Raw genomic sequence first — 13,084 nt, 5'->3', positions numbered from 1 at the left:
GCCTGCTCTCCCTCCAGTCCAAACACATTGCTTCCACATAATTCTCCGGAATCGTGATTCTGGTCCTGGTCTCTGCTTTGCTCACATACATTTAGTGGCTCCTCTTTGCCCATAGAATGAAATCCAGATACAGGCTCAGTCAGTCTCTATAAACTTTGTTTCACATTATCCTCCTCCTTACTCCCTGTTCTCCAGGAAAACTGAACTCTGGTCCTCGGGCACTCTCGTGATTTTCTGCCTTCTTTTCTTTGCTTTTGCTGTTCCCTCTGCCTGGAATGCCCTTCCTTCCATGTCCAGATCATGCCCATTGCTTATAGGTTTCCTCTTTGAAGACTTCCTTGATACCCCCAGTTTCAAGTAATTTCTCCTTACTTGAACTCCCATGACTTCTACTTATTTGTATGCCTCACATGATATTTATCACCTTCGACACTGTCTCATGTAGATGTCTTGTCTCCATGACTTAGCTTGAAACACCTTGGCACAGGGTCTTCTTGTCATCTTTTTGGTGTCTTTTATGACAGTGATTTTCTTGGGGAAGCCAACAAGGAATTTTCGTTTCTTAAGCTACAGAGTAGCGTGATCAGATTTCACTGTGGACCCTTTTGTCATTGCTGCCCTTACTACCCAGGGACTCCTCCCAGGGTTCACTATCCGGGAACGTAGGAACTTTTTTTTTGGCTGGGACAGGCTTCCTCTTCTTGGAATTCCTTCCCACCTCTCTCTCCTTCAGGACCACTGCAGATTCCACTATCTTGTCAGCCTCTCCCAACTGCTCTGGGCCATAGTGTCTCTCTCTAAAGTCACCCTTGGGAGGGGGAACCGTTCCTCAGCTAGCAAAACCTGTCCTGTTGCTGTAGTAGTGAATTCACAGAGCCTGCCTTCAGGACATTTGTATCCAGTAGCAAGATAAACCTTCTACAAATCCATATCCAGGGAAATGTGCAAATAAATGTCTGTGGGCAGACAGGGTCCTGAGCACTGGAAAGGACCTTGAGAGACTTTCTGGAGGAGGTGGAAGCCAGCTCTACAGGCAGTGATAATGTGGGTGGGAAAGGCAGCTTAGCTAAAAAGAACGGTCTCAGAACAGGCATGGAGAGTACAGAGAGCCTTGGGGAGTTCATTTTGGCAGAAGCTTATGGTTTGTCTAAAAGAGAGGTAGAAGAAGAAGCTAGAGGTCAAGCAGAGCCAGTCTGTGCAAATCCTTGAATCCTCAATCAGAATCCACAATTATATTGTACCTTCAAACATTAGATTATATAGAATTGCTTTTGGGTGATTTTTTTTTTCCCCATTGGCATCTCTTTGCTGTCCAAGTAAATGTTAAAATCCTTAAGAGCAGAGACCATATTTTATATTTTTTATTAAATATTTTTATGGTACAAAGGGTCGCCCTGTAATTTAATCTGTTCTCATACTGTGTTGTCTTAAAAGTGGAGCCAAAAGTCCTTATCTCTTTGAGATTATGTACATTAATATTTAAAAGGCTAAAATTATATAATATCTGGGATTGACAAAAAAAAAAAATGCAGAATTGATTTGAACAAAGTGGCCATGGTAGTTGCAGAGGGTAGGAAGAGGAAAAAGAGATATGATGTGGGGGCATTTTCAGTACTTGGAGTTGTCCTGGGTGGTACTGCAGGGACAGTTGCTGGGCATTATACATCCCACCATGGCCCACTGGGTGGACTGGGGGAGAGTGTAAACTACAATGTAAACCATTATCCATGCAGAGCAGCAGTGCTCCAAAATGTATTCACCAAATTCAATGAATGTCCCACGATGATGAAAGAGGTTGTTGATGTGGGAAGAGTGGGGTGAGGGGGGTTGGGGGTATATGCAGACCTCTTATATTTTTCGAATGTAACATTTTTTAAAAATAGAGAAAAATAAAATAATAATGCAGAAAAGGTAGGATGAATTAGATGAAACAAAGGTGACTATGAATTGATGGCTTGTAGCTGGTTGATAGACACACAGCGTGCCGGAACTCCTTTCCATTTTTGTGTATGTGTGAAATTTTCCATAATAAAAAACTGGGCCTTCAGTGGTACTGAGTAAGCCTTCAGCTAGCAGGGCTTGCCTCCCACCGTGGCATGGGAGGACAGCCACCTCAGCCCCTCACTGCCAGCTGCACCCACTGCCACAGCCCTGAGCAGCAGAACAGCTGGAAACAGCGGAGGGCCAGCCATTTGGCTGGGGCCCTGGTAGTTAGTGATGCACACTCGACAGCCAGGGGGCAGGGACCATTATTTTGTATCCACCTTTGTGCTAAAATACCGTATTTGTTGAAGCATCGGTGGTTATACTTAAAATGTAAACATTAATAGAAAGAAAGGAAGCGTGCATGGGAGAGCAAATGATCTTGCAGAAGGGCTTTAATCAGAAGTTTTCTTAAAACATCTTTATTAGAGGGTGTTGTATGTTCACTAGGATGGAGGAACCATAGAAAATGTTTCTACAGTATAAATTTTTCTTGCAATAAGCACACCATTCTCTTTTCCCTAATCCACTTCTTTTGAAAGTAAAGCAGCATTAAGAAGCTTAGATGGTGTTCCTTTTATACTGAACATACAATAGTTCTCTTTATGGGAAGTTTATAGTTTTCATCTTGTTTCTTATTTTTACCAAGTTGTGATTTTTTTTTAAAAAGTAAAAGGTATGCGTAAGTATAAAAAAGCGTTTTATTACTTACATTTCCAATAGCCAAATCCTAAAATAAAGTGTGTTGATAATTTAAATTTAGATTTTCCCTTTGAAAGAACCATTAAAATATTTTGTGAATACTTTCAAAGTCCAATTTTGTTTAATTTTCACGTTCACAGTGTATAACAAATTGAGTTATCCATGGTGAGTCCCTGAAATTTAATTGAAAGAGGTAATCAATCTATCATCCTTTACTGAAATACATAAATTTGATGTCTATTAGAGGCTGTGTATAAAATATAATACTCCTTCCTCTTAAACCACTGTCATGTTTTGAAAATGACTATAGATCTTCAAATGCTTTACTTACAGATACTGTATTTGCCTTCTGGGGCATCGATTTGAAAAAATAACAGAGGAGAACAGAATAAAGGAGCAGGGAGGGACACCCTCTATTTCCAGTGTTTCTTTGTGACCTTTGAAGGGGAAGGGCCCTTCTGGAGCATTGCTTGTTCAGAGCGAGGCGAGTTGCTGAGCGGGTGCTGCCAGCAGCCCTGCCTGGGCCTTGCTGGACCCCCAGCCCCATGTGAGTCACTTAAACATCGCAACCAGATTTCAGCATCTCTGTTTTCAGCCGCCCGTCAGAGCAGGCCTCGTCAGCAGTAATGGTTTACAGATGAGGTAACCAAGTGTCAAAGAGGTGACGTTATTTGTCCGAGTTTATTAGTGGCAGAGCCAGGTCTAAAATTCAGATGCCTTGAATTTTCCCTCCATCTTCCTTCTATCATACTATCCATAGCCTAGTTGGGAGGGATCAGTATTAGTCTTAAAGGTTTATGTTTCCTTCTCATAGTATTTATTTAAATTTCAAGTGGTAGGCATGACGGTGGCCAAAGGGAGCAAAAATGCCCACTGCCTGCCTTTTACCACCTCCAGTGTGTCAAAGCTTTGGCTTTCAGTCTGTGAAGTGAGAAACGGCCCAGCGGCTCCACCACTCTAACCAGATCCCTCATGCTGCCCTCTGCTCCAGTGTGCAGACGTCACCACACAGCTTCCTTGCCTGGCTCCCTCTGACCATCGTCCCGCAGGACTGCGTGTGAGGGAGCGTGGCTGTGACCAGTGTCGGGGTCAGTGAGCCTGCTGGGCTCAAGGAGCAGCCTTATTCACAGCAGGTGGCTTCCTTCTAATCTGTGGCATCCTCATATTTTTGGTTAGTGGCATTGCTTTGCCACCTCTGTGCATATTTTGCTTTGAACCCACCTGTGGCGTTGCTTATTCATAAAGTTGTAAAATGTTAAAATATTTTCTTCATAACAGCATTACAGGGAAAAGAAAAAAAAAAGAAATCACATGAACTTACACCAGTGCAGTTAAATTTCTAACCTGCCCTGAGGCCAGTTCAAGTCTCCATGTTTTGGATACAGTGGGCCAATTTTTAAACTGTTAACACATTGAGGAATGAAACATAAAACCTATGCCTTTTTGCACAGGAAAGGGTAAAAGCAGAAATCATGAATGAGAAAGAATAGGCTTTTGTAAATAGAAGATTTGATCTTTCTGTCAGCTCACAAATATTAGTACTTTCACATTCATTAGCTTTCTCTGAGTATTTCCCTCAGTGATGTGAAATACGAGATCCAGATCATATTTCATTTGTGATCACATCACCTGTCCCTTGTTTAGTACCCTTTCTCTGTGTTGGTTTTGGAAGCAGAGAATTTGGAGTCTTATTTTTCTTTTCCCCCATAATATTGACAATAAAAATATCCCCTTTTTACTGAGCTATTTAGTTGCTCTGTAGTGGTGTTAGAATAGAGAAGGACCCTGAGTCCATCTTGTGCCTCTCGAGTCTCTCTGAGTTGCCTCTCTTTCAGGGGCATGGGGGCAGAGGGTGACAGCTGAAGAGATGAAAATGTGGCCAGAATTACTTGAGAAACACCGCAGTGCCTTCTGCCCTGCGCCTTCCCTCTATTATCCCCTCCCCAAGCCCAGCACATGTCGCTGGCCAGGCTCAGAGTCTATCGCTGTGCCGGTGGCAGCACCAGCACTGTTAGCACCAGGGAGCCACTGTTAGAGTTATAATAAGCCACTCGTTGCGTATATATTCATTTTACATGAGCACACCCAGGGTTTTTCTTGGAACCCTAGAGGGAAGCATTTCTTCATCCACCCTCTCCAGCCTTCAGCTTGTCATAGTCTTTGCCTTCCCATTCTCACTGCAGGGTGACCTTTGTCCAAGAAAGGAAATTGAAGTTATTTACCCAGAGCACTCTGTTGCACTTGTGTTTAACAACTTGCCTGTTGAGCCACTGTGAACTTTCAGGAAGCAGTGCAATTTGGCGTTGAGCTAGTAAGAAGATGGGCCATGGTCAGGATCCTCCTCAGCCTGTTTAGAACTTCAAACCCAAGAATGTTATTGCTGCAGAGTAGAAGGAATCCTTTTTTTTTTTAAAGATTTGTTTTATTTATTTCTCTCCCCTTCCCCCCCCCCATTGCCTGCTCTCTCTTTCCATTCTCTGTGTGTTCTTCTGCGTCTGCTTGCGTTATCAAGCCGCACTGACAAACAGTGTCTTTTTTTTAAGTCATCTTGCTTTGTCAGCTCTCTGTGTGTGCGGCGGCGCCTCTCCTGGACGGGCTGTGCTTTTTTCACACAGCGCGGCTCTCCTTGCGGGGTGCACACCTTGCGCATGGGGCACCCCTACATGGGGGCACCCCTGCATGGCACAGCACTCCTTGCTTATGGCAGCGCAGCGCATAGACCAGCTCACCACACAGGTCAGGAGGCCCTTGGTATCAAACCCTGCACCCTCCATGTGGTAGATGGATGCTCTATCAGTTGAGCCACATCCACTTTCCATTGAAGGAATTCTTGATACCTTATTTATATTCAAAATCTCTCTCCCATTAGCACCATCATCTTTGAAGACAGACAGCAATAACATAAAAGTAAATAATCATTTATGAAATAATTTGCATACTAGTGAGACTAGGAAGCTCTTAGCAGACTTTGGACCAACTGGATTGTCCTGAAACACCATTTTTTACCACCCTTTCCTCTACTCTTTCTTGTTGATAACCTTCACTTTGCTCTCAGACTCCACGCAGATGGTTCCCAGCCTCTGTCCATGTCTTACTGCCGGCCTAACAAAGGGCCCCAAATACTGGGTCCTTGTTTGATAAGTGCCCTGTATTTTGGCCTTGAGGCCTGAAGTAAATCATAGTTCTTATGGGCCTCAGTTTCTTCATATGCCTAATGAGGGAGTTGGGCTAGATGGTGCCTAGGGGTCTAAATCCTTCTCGCCCCTGCCGGAGGAAATGTTTTTGCAATTCTTAGTCTCGGTCCTTCCCCATTCCTAAGAACCTTTACTCTCATAGGTATGACTCCTTCTCCAAAGTCCAAATTCCTTCCATCTCAGCTCATTCTTTCCCTTCTCCCTTTCTGAATATTTAGGGGTCAAGAATATGCATTTCTAACAAGTGCCTGGTTGACAGTACTAAGGCTAACACACCTCTACCATCTAGGCATTTTAATAAACTTCATCTCCCGCTTACCTCCTTCACTGCCCGCCTCCTACACCTGGAGAATTTGGGAAATAATAACATACTACTCAGACTCTAACCCCTGCCCACCTTGACACCCCAGACCCCAGTACCTTCCACCATGTCCCCTTGCCTACTCTGGGCCCCTCAACCCCGGAACACACTGTTCATTCCTGCCTTGCTTGTCCCTGCCGGAATGACCTCCTCGGCCGCTCGCCACCCTCCTTCACAGTCTAGCCCCCACTGTCTCCATGAAGGGTACCCAGAAGTGGTCAATTGATAACCTCTCCTGCCGGGAATTCTTGCAGTGGTTCACCCTTTTTATCACTCTTCTTTATATCTAACAATGAGAGTGTTATTTACATGTTTAGTTTGTGCATTGTATTTTGTCTCTTGACTAGATTTCCAGTTCCTTAAGAATAGGAGCTTTGGTGTGTACTTGCCATGCCCATCAGTGTCTTTCATGTTGTAGTTTGGGTGGTTGATTGATGAAGATGAAGAGAGAAGAGAGGAGGAGGAAGTCTGGGGCCACAGTATTCTTCATATAAAATAGTACAGGAAGGAAATACGGGCTTTGGCTCTTTCATGTACTGGTGTGTTTTTGAAATCCTTAAATCTTAAATTTTCAAAATTAAAACTTTTGAAAGTTTTAAACTCAACTACTTGCTTTAAACTATAAAACAATATTTATCCTATCTTCCCTAGATGAGATATTTTAAACAGATCTTTTGGCTGATTCTCCTACGATAGCAAGTATAAATTCTGAATCATCTACATCAGTGGTGGTCCAGATTAGAAGGATGGGTATTATACCATCCAGTTATTTTAGCCTTATAGTTTATTTTAATATATAGTAGGACAGATTCCCCTTCACTACTTTTGGGGGGGGGGGGAATTATTTCTCAAATCATTTAACTCCACTATGCTAAGGTTTTTCTCAGCCCCACTCCTGTGATCTCCCAACCCTGTCTTCTTCCTGTTCTTGTTTTCCCTGAAAAATATTGCACAAGTTGTGCTTTGATTAGTTTTTTCAGGTGCATCCATTGCATAGCTCCTTCTTGAGCCTTTCAACGAATTGAGCCTTTCACAACTGACAGCTATTTTCTAAATTGGAAGAATACACCAAGATAATATCATACAGTGTGGTACATAACAAAATCAATCTTCTGAATCAATTTAATATATGTTTACTGACTTTAAGAGGCTAAAAACACAAAAAGAACGGGTCACCTGCTTTCCGAAAGAGAACAAGCCTGAGTTTGAAGGTGTTTCAAGTGTGTGTGTTTACATAGTCTCTATATTAGGACAGTTTCTTGAAAGAATAACTTGTATACTTGTAATTCAATATAAATTCCAGTTAACTTGGTATACCTACTGTTGATGATTTTCTGTGATTGTCTTTGTACCTTTTTTAAAGGGTAGGAGTGAATGTATTGGGGTGGAGGGTATACAGGCCCTTCTAGTGCTAATGTTGTGTCATTCCATGATTTATTAGAGTTGAGGCACAGAAAAGTAATAGGGGTTTTTCTAGTTGACTGTTATTTTCAAGCTATCCCATCTTCTAGATAACTCTTCCTCACAGCTGTGTGATTTTGGAACTTTACTAATATAACATCCCAGGAATAGAATCTAATGTAGACTCACTTCACACCGAATTCTCCTCTTCAGCAATTATTAGTAGTAACTTTTTAGAGCATTCTGCTTCTGCTCACCTTCCTGTAGATTCACTAATTCTCTCCTAATGACGTAAATAAGTAAACAAGGCTCATTATGTGCTTTTAATCCATTGACAAGACATATTGAAATAACACACAGGTGTGGGTCCAGTGTGGGAGCCACAGCCTGGCTTACCAGCTAGTGGGAAATGCATACGTCTCTAGGAAGCACAGCCAGGGGATGGCTAAGACTGAACTCACTCCTTTAGGTTGTAAAGTGCTTGCCATTAGAATTATGGGGTTTAAATAGGATTTTCTCTATGTAGATTGAAGAAAATACACTTGGCATAGCAGCCACAAAGTGTTTCACATACCACTTGGATTGTTCTTTCCATAAGTAGAGAGAGAAAAAAAATCTTCCTAGGTAATGGGTACACTGGAATGTTGAATATCAGAGCCTAATTTTACTTCTTGCTAAGGAATAATTAAGACATGACTTTTCGAAGATTAGCTATCCCTTCAAGCCTTCAAAAACTATCAAGTTTGCTTACGTCCAAAATCCTAAGAATGTTCAAAGAAGATAGCTCTTAAGAAATTAAAGACATCTTATCTCCTGTCTTAGTTGAAATTCTCTTTCCAGATATCTCTTTGACACACTGTGGCAAAAACATGTGTTCTGACCTGTTAAAATTACCAAACTCTCCTTCATTCAGTGGTACACCAGTTGACTAGGGAATGCCAGTGAAACTTTTCTGTCTACCCCTGTCTACCCATACCTCTAGAATGTCATTCCACATTAACTCCCAGCATTAACATTCCAGACATGGCAAAGACCCTTGTTTTGCCAAAATTTGGCTAAACATGATTCAGAATCTTTCTCTAACCCTATAGCTCCCACTCCCCTAATTCATAAATTAGTCTGGGAAAAAAAAAAACAACTAATATGAAGAAAGCTTATCACAAACATAGTAATTAAGGCTTAACTGTTATTGAGGCCATAAGCCTTTTTTTTTTTTTGCCATAGTACATGACTATAACTCAAATGCATGTCATGAGTTCATTTTCCGTAACATGACAGATACTGATATATAAAAACCACAGTGGCAATCTATATCAACGCTATCCATTGTCCATGAGCCAGATCTTCCCAGGGAGGTAAGTATAGGATAGTAGTAGGATAATGGTAGCAAGGGGAGCAGACAATTTAAGGAGTAAATTCATCTGTTAGATCAAAGCATTGCCCAAAAACTTCCAAATAAGAGAGTCCATTTACTCCTCAAAGTGCCACGGGCTTGATATGGCTCATTTGATCCCAAATAACTTTGGTAAGTTATTCCACTAACTCACCTATGTGCAAGATTCAATTTTCCAAACTCTATTTTTCATTACTCTGGGTTTTTCCACAAACAACAATTTGTATCCCTTTATTTGTCTGTTCATTTTTTCATTCACTCAACAAATAAGCACTAGGGAATATATTAGTGAAAGAAAAACAAAAATCCCTGCCCTCATGGAGCTTGTACTCTAGTTGAAATTTTATCTTGTACTAATGCTTTTATTTTCTAGATCTCACTTTCCCTGCCAGATATCTGGGTCCTATCCAGAACGTTGAGCCCTAACCACTTTATCTCCAGAAGGGCAAACAATTCCAATCATTTCTGACTTTCCCTCTGAGCCAGCTTTCAGCAAAAAAGAAATTCTGCCAGTAGATTCTCAACTTCTGCACCTCATATCCTACCTTGGAATGAAAATATTCTCCTCCTTCCAGCCTCCTGAATTGGAATTGACCTGCCTTTGGAACAGGTGGTTCAATTCAAGGATACATGGTTCATTCTTCTTGGGGAGTTTGCACATCCAGCAACTTCAGCTGACACCTCACAGCTAATGACTTCTAATTCTGTGTATCTATCTTTGACCTGTTCTATCAGCTATAGGTTCACCAAGTGGATAGACTTTTGGAGGGGTGGGGAGGGGAGGTACAGGGGATTGAACCTAGGACCTTGTACATGGGAAACAGGTGCTCAACAACTGAGCTACACCCACTCCCCAGGAGACTTTTTATCCTGGACCTTGAGGCCCCCCACCTTTCCAGTGTCAGCTATGCTGCCAGCCTTCTGCAAGCCTTGTGTTCTGGCTGCACCACACTCCTTGCCTTTCCCAGAAAGTATATTTTTCTGCATCTGCCTGTTTACTCACTTGGAATGCCAGCTCTCTCCCTGCCCCAGCCCTATCCCCAGGGTCAGAACCCATCCATCTGTCAGGGCTCTTCTCAAACTTACCCTGCCTCCCAGAACAGAGTGAGAGATTTAAAACTGAAGACAAAAGTCCCTCCTTTTTGTGAACCCTGTTAGCCTGGATCTGTGAGAAAAGCCTCTAACAGAGACATTTGGTCAGGCCTCAAACTCACAAACATAGGTGTGTGAAGAGCTCACCACAAGCAAAGGTTTCAGCTTTATACTGGACCCTTCCATCCTTTTTCTGAGTCCTTTTGCCACAAGTTACAGTTGTTTAGTGTCGCTGGTAGACCCTCAGAGGTGGTAAGACAGTTTCCTAAGCAAGAGGTGGTTGGTTGCCCGGGCTGGGCCTTCAGGATAGGTGACCACTCCCCTTGTGACTGCTCTTGCTGCCAACTTACTGCCCCAAGAGTGCCCTGATGCCAGCCTTGGTGCTCCTGGACATGCAGTGGATTATAACTATATTCTGAGCCACCCTCATCACGTGCGCCTTAATTTTAGCTCTATGTTTCTTAATTTGTAACTTGCTTCCGGTAAGTGGCCCTTTATAATTTTCTATATTTTAAATTTATTTTTCATTAATTTTAAAATTAGTTTTCATAAAATGGAAGTACTTCACAATCAGTTTGGTTGTTTTCCGTAGACCAGTGTTTATCTTCTTTTTGTCAGATAGGTAATAATATTTGATACACTTGTAACTTATTCCAATATGCATGGAAGAGCCTGAAGTTCAATCTTGTTCAGGAAATAATTTAGTCAAATTGATAATATAGATGTTTCCTGATTTGTCAGTTCTTTCTTTCTTCCGCAGTGTGCTATGTAATCCCATCTAAAATCCTGACCCCAGGATCAGCCTTATCTAAGCCCTTCTTTTTTTTTTTTTTAATTTATTCCCCCCACCCACCCACCTTGTTGTTTGCGCTTACTGTCTGCACTCTGTGTCCATTTTCGGTGTGCTTTCTGTGTCTGCTTATTTTCTCTTTAGGAGGCACCGGAAACCCAACCTGGGACCTCCTATGTGGAAGAGAGGGGCTCAATTACTTGAGCCACGCAGATCCCTGCTTTGTTATGTCTGTCATTGACTTTACTCTTTGTGGCTCCTTGTTGTGTCATCTTGTTGCATCAGCGCACCACATCTGCCCATTGCACCAGCTCACTGTCTTGTTTGTCTTTTCCAGGAGGCACCAGGAACCAAACCTGGAACCTCCCACATGGTAGGCAGGAGCTCAATCACTTGAGCCATAGCCACTTCCCTCTGAGCCCTTCTTGTGGAGCCTGTGGCACTGTTATCCTTCCCTCTTTTTCCTCCTACTAAATTAGACACCCTGTTAGGGAGCAGCAGTTATTCCTCCTTCTTCCTCCACGGCCCCAAGCACTGTGCTGCATAAGTAGTTCGTGCTCACTAACATTTGGTTTAACTTTGGTTAAAGTTAAATTGCAATAATATGTGGAGAAGGGATGGCAGGGAGGCTGGGTAATCCTCAAATTTCGTAGCCATCCTTGGATTTAAAAAGAAAAAGATGAGCTGTATGTAAGCTTACCTTGCTATCTTATGATAGGCTCTTGAAACCAGTGTACTTTTCATCTGAGCAGGACCCACCCTCCATAAACCCGCATGTGCTGCTGTCCTTCTCAAGCCTGACCCCACCATCTGCTGGCACCTACTCGAGCTACCTCCCTGCTGAGGATCACCCACCTACGTGTCAATTCACGGGCCCTTCTTTGGTCTTGAATTTTTTTTCAGTGTGCCACGTAGCTATTTGATTTTAAATTGCATTAAACTTTCTGTAGCTATGCCAGGTGTTTGCTAGTGTTTCTGATACTATCTATATAATCTTTAGGTAAAAGGGGGGAAATTCCATTGAACTTTTGCAGTAATACTATTATTGCAGTTGAACCCTACATCTGTTCACTGAACTTCCTGTGGGTTTCCATCAGGTCACATGTCTGACAGAAGAGGCGTCTTTAAAGCTTTTGGTCTACTTGTTATACCCAAGTCTCAACCACCAAATCAGACCTTTGCTTTGTTTCTTAGATGGGCGTCCCGATGTCCCACTCTAGTAGGTTGATTCACTGGAGCGGATAAAAACATTCTGGCCAAACCTGAGAGTGTAACATTACCTCTGGCTCTAAAAATCAAAACAACAGGGTTGTTGTAAGTCACTTTGGATTGAGCCCAAGCTCCAAGCATAGGAGATGGATTTTCTCTTGTTGAGCTGAGTCACAGGACAACCATCTCAGAAAGAGAAGAGCAGGGGCTCCCCAGTGGGATAGCCTGGGCCCAAAGTAGCCTCCACCCTGCCCTCTGCTAGCCAATTCCAAGTGAATTCTGGCCGTAGCTGTCAAAGCCCCTTCCCCCCAGAGCATCTTCCTCTACTCTCCCAGACCTTTAGTCATCCTCCCAGCAAGTCCATCAGAGCCACTGGTGGGAGCCCAGAGGGGTCCTGAGAAGGCCAAGTGAGAGGAGCCTGGAAGAGAAGAGTTGGGTGCATGTCAGAGTTGGGAAGGCCTCCGAATGCCCTAGCAGCGCCGGGCCTGGGCAGCCAAGTGCCATTTTTTGGCCATGTCAGAGGCTCTGTGATTAGGGTCTTATGGTGGCACCCGGAGGTGAGGAAATTGGACTTCCCTCAGCCATCATAGGGTTGTATTATTGTTCTCCCCTGGTTTGAAAAGGAGCATAAAGGAAAGAGCAACTTTGTCTAGCTTGTTGATCTGACGTTCTGATTATGACATTTCTTGGACTGAATCCTGACAAAATATGTCCCCAGTGTCCTCAGTACTAAATAAAACCTTTTGTCTTTCTTTTCCTTAGCTCTTGAAACTTCTTAGACATATTTGAAGACCATGGATTTTTTTAAGAATATCTGTTTAAATCTCAAAACATGTTGGCTCTTTATGGCTAGATAAGTAAATTTGGGAGGGGGGGTTACAAATTAAATGCAACTTGGGCACAGCAAGTTATGCAAAGGCTGCTTTCGCATCTTAATCAGGCGGACTGAAGAACATTTC

At 42.8% G+C, this 13,084-nt stretch overlaps 1 protein-coding gene across 5 annotated transcripts in view; it reads left to right on the top strand.

Annotated features, from left to right (window-relative positions):
* DYM (dymeclin) overlaps positions 1–13,084 on the top strand; it is a 542,345-nt gene that overhangs the window by 473,453 nt on the left and 55,808 nt on the right. The gene's annotated exons all lie outside the window — the stretch shown is intronic.

This window comes from Dasypus novemcinctus, chromosome 16 (assembly GCF_030445035.2).
Source record: "Dasypus novemcinctus isolate mDasNov1 chromosome 16, mDasNov1.1.hap2, whole genome shotgun sequence".
In the NCBI taxonomy this organism is placed as follows: Eukaryota; Metazoa; Chordata; class Mammalia; order Cingulata; family Dasypodidae; genus Dasypus; species Dasypus novemcinctus.
This window is presented reverse-complemented; position numbering and strand designations above follow the sequence as displayed.